A 4,750-nucleotide genomic window follows, 5' to 3' on the forward strand; every position below is an offset into this window, starting at 1 on the left:
AATACTGTCCACTGGTGAAGGACAGTGCTGTTGTTGCAGGGGTCTGGGAACCTTTCTGTTGGTTCAGAAGCCCTGAAGAAGGATTTTCTTGTTGTATGTTTACAGAAATCCTGGGAGAGGGCTTTGCTAATGTGTTCAGGGGTTCTAGGACTGTTCTACAGACAGAGGATAAATTCATGAAGGGACTGGCAATGTATCTTATGGCCTTGCTAAGCCTTGTCTCCCCAGGAACTAAGATTGCTGAGAACTTGCCTCGTGTCAAGATGAAGAAAAGACCTCCATTTGGGTATTAAGTGCTGTGTTTAAACTTGATGTAACTCTGGGGTAGATTCAATTGTGATCCAGGGGTGGGGAACTTTTGACCTTATGTTTGGAAACTAATCTCCATTTGAGAAGAGGGGCTTTGTGGTGGACTTAATTAAGGTATAGCCTAGGGGTGGAGTAGTATTTAGAACAGAGACTTTGTAATTGATTGAATGATTGGAAGGTCCTGGGGTGGGGTAGTCCTTGGAGATTATTTAATCACATTTAGTAAATGATGTCATGTTTTGATCTTCTCTGTTCTTGGTTAGTCACTGAATAAAATGGAGAGCACCTATGCTGGTATTCTGAACCTTGGGAAGTTGCCTTTCCTTGGCATTATATTACAGTGACATCATCACTACCTGAAGATTTATTTCATCAACACTTTCCTGAATAGAGCATATCCTCAGATGGTTCCTTTGGCTATATGACTTTTCCTACCAACTCAGTTTGATTTTAGAATAAAAAGAGATGTTGTATTATTTTCCTATCCATAACTCCCAAGGACACATCCATTCTAAAGCTCTAAAGGACCAATATTCTAGTCAGTAGCTTGTAAGATATCTCTGTCTCACAGGTAGAAATGGCTACTTTTTTTGCGTAATAAGAGAGCAGCATAGTATAGAGATAAAAACATTGGACCAGGAGTCAGAAGTAATATGTTTTAACTGCTTGACCTTGTGCAAATTACTTAATCTCCCTGCATCTCATTTTCCTCATCTGTGAAATGGGGATAAGTGTATTTAGTACCTACCTCTCAGAGGAAGTTAGAAGGAGGTTTTGCAAATCTTCAAGTGTCATATAAATATTAGCTGTTTTTTATATGACTGATGGTCGTATAATCATAAAATCTCCGAGCGGGAAGGGACCATAGAGTCCATCTAGTTCATCCTCTTCTTACCTGATGCACAAATTACTCTGCAGCATTCGTGGCTGTGTAGCCTCTGCCTGAGCCCTTCCAATGGCAAGACTTGTATAGCCATTGGATAGCCGAACTGGCTACAAGGATACAGTTATTTTAGCTTCACAGTCAGCCTTGCTTTGTCTCTCCTGAAGTTCTCCATTAATATCCCATCTTGACGTAAAGCTGACACTGGGTTTTTGAAGGCTATATAAGAGGAATGCAAACTTTGGCAGTCTACTGAGGGAGAAATGGGTCAATTAGGTATAATAGCAGATAGAGCACTGGGCCTGGAGTCAGGAGGACTTGAGTTCAAATTCAGCCTCATATACTTACTAGCTGTGTGACCCTGGGCAGATCACTTGACCTTGTTTGCCTCAGTTTCCTCATCTATAAAGTGAACTGGAGAAAGAAATGGCAAACCAGGCTAGTATCTTTGCCAAGAAAACTCCAAATGAGGTCATAAAGAGTCAGACATGACTCAATAACAACAATAAGGATTGAGGTGGAAAGGCTTTGGATATATCACTGATAGAGTTTATTTTATGTCTTTTATCCAAGAACCAGTTTAACTAAATTTAGAAAGGCTTATTACCAGGTTAGCTGCAGGGTGATACATTTTTCAGCTGTCCCCCCTAAATCCATGACCATCTGCCAAGGCACAGAGGAAATGCAATCTGCTTTGGTGGTGGGAGTACTCATGCTACTGACATCATGGACTTTAGAATATTGAAGCAAATATCTCCTTGCATGTTCACCATTCTTACAATGTCATAAAACCTTTGCTTGTGACAAAATGGTCTTTGGGAAACAGCTTCTATTTCCTTGCTCATTATACCCTAGTGTCAGATTTTCTGGGCTTACATGATTGAATTTCTTATACATTCATGAACAACAAGACTTTTTTTATGTGACTACCAAGTAGATATTTTTCTTTTAAATTTAATATTTTATTTTTTCCCAATCATATGTAAAAACATTTTTAAAACATTATTTAATAAATTAAATAATAAATTTACTAAATTAATCAATTAATTTGATAAAGATTTAATAGATTAAATAATAAAATATTTAATAACTATTTTAAAAACATATTAAAACATTTTTTACATTTATTTTAAACAATTTTGGGGATTGCAAATTCTCTCCTTCCCTCCCATTGAGAAGGGAAGCAATCTGATATAGATTATACATGTACAGTCATGCAAAACACATTTCCATGTTAGATATGTTGTAAAGGAAAACATAGACAAAAAAACAACAACCAAGAAAAATAAAGAAAAGGTGTACTTTGATCTGTATTCAGACTCCATCAGTTCTTTTTCTGGAGATGAATGCATTTTTCATCAGAAAATTGGAATTGTCTTGGATCATTGTATTGCCAAGAACAGCTAAGTCATTCACAGTTGATCATCATAAAATATTGCTGTTACTGTATACAATGATTCAGCTCACTTCACTTTGGATCAGTTCATATAAGTCTTTCCAGGCTTTTCTGAGAACATCCTGCTCATCATCTCTTAAGCATAATAATATTCCACCAGAATTATATACAACAGGGGCAGCCAGGTGGCATAGTGAATAGAGCACTGGCCCTGGAGTCAGGAGGACCTGAGTTCAAATGCAGCCTCAGACACTTAACACAAAAACTAGCCATGTGACCTTGGGTAAGTCACTTAACCCCAATTGCCCTCCCCAAAAAAAGGCAAAAAAAAATTCTATACAACAGCTTGTTCAGCCATTTTCCAATGATAGACATCCCCTCAATTTCCAATTTTTTGCTACCAATAAAAAAAAAACTTCTACAAACATTTTTGGTCTTTTTCCTTTTTGGTTTTTTATTTCTTTGAGATACAGACCTAGTAGTGGTATTGCTGGATCAAAGGGTTTTGTAGCCCTTTGGGCATAATTCCAAATTGCTCTCCAGAATGGTTGAATCAGTACACCACTTCGTCAACAGGTGCAGTAGGGTCTCAAGTTTCCCACATCTTCTTCCACATCTGTCATATTCCTTTAAACCAATGTGATAGGTGTGGTGTGGTAGCTCAGAGTTGTTTTAATTTGCATTTTTCTATATAGTGATTGTGAGCATTTTTTCACATGATTGTGCTTACTTTGATTAATTTGTCTGAAAACTGCCTGTTCTATCCTTTGGCCTTTTATCCACTGAGAAATTGCTCTTATTTCTATGAGTTTGATGCAGTTCTCTATATAGTTGAGAAATGAGGTCTTTATCAGAGAAACTTGCTGTGAACTTTTTCACAGTTATGATTACTATGTATTTTCCTCCATTCTATTTCCCCCCCTGTTTATTCTTCTCTCTCTCTTTTCATCCTGTCCATTTTCTTTTCTTTTTTTTTTTAAGCAATCGGGGTTAAGTAACTTGCTCAAGGTTACACGGCCAGTTATTTCTGGGTGTGGTGCTAAGTATATGAGCCTGGATTTGATCCCCAGGTCATCGCGACACTGGGGCCGGTGCTCTTACTTGCAGTGCTACCTGGCCACCCCCATCCTGTCCATTTTCAAAAGTATTTTGTTTCTGACTTTTACCTCCCCCAATCTGCCCTCATCTCTAACAGCCACTTCCCCTCCTTCTCTTATTCCGAATTTTTCCCCTTACTTTCCTGGATGGTAAGATAGATTTCTATATCCAACTGAGTATGTATGTTATTTCCTCTTTGAGCAAATTCCTATGATAGTAAGGTTCACCACCCCCCACCTCTCTCCATCTTCCCCCTCACCATCCTCTGCACTGTAAAAGGTCTTTCGTGCCTCTTTTATGTCAGATAATTTGCCCCCTTCTACCTCTCCCTTTCCTCTTCTCCCAGCATATTTGTCTTTTTCACCCCTTAATTTAATTTCATTTTTTATATAATCATCCCATCATAGTCATCACACACTCGTGCCCTGTGTCTATGTATACTTGCCCTCTGTCTATGTATACTCCCATAGATCTTTTGAGAAATGAAATAAAGGCAAGTAGTTTTCAAATAAGTTTAGAAACTGTTATTAAATTTAAAATTTGAAAACAACCCTGTGGATATAATTGTTGAAGATAATAAGAGATAGAGAAACTAACTAAAGTTAGTCCAGGATTCTCTTTCTTTTGCCAACCATTTGTTCTATGCTTAAAGCTTTTAAGTGGAGATATATTCACACTTATACCTTACAGCTTTACAGATATGCAGTCAGCACCAAATGGCTGATATTTATATTATATGGTGCTTTGAGATCTTTTGATCAATAACTCCTCATGTGGTAAGTTGAGTGGGTTTTTAAAAAAATTCTAGGACTATAGACAATCTGTTCTTAATAACAGAGATTAGTCAGAAAACACTGCCTCCTTACACACATACTTTAATTCGTTTATGCACTCCCTGATGTAAGCACTACTGCCAAAAATACATGTCATTACCCATTCATGCTCCCTCCTCTTGTACAATTTTCAGCCAGGTCCTTCCAGGAAGCCTCCATTCAGGCAGCTGGTGGCACAGTGGAGAGAGTATTAGGCCTGGAGTGAGAAAGACCAGTATTCAAATCCAGCCT

This window comes from Petaurus breviceps, unplaced genomic scaffold (assembly GCF_028583685.1).
Source record: "Petaurus breviceps papuanus isolate PSGF00001 unplaced genomic scaffold, PetGlider_PUasm1.0 175, whole genome shotgun sequence".
Taxonomy (NCBI): domain Eukaryota; kingdom Metazoa; phylum Chordata; class Mammalia; order Diprotodontia; family Petauridae; genus Petaurus; species Petaurus breviceps.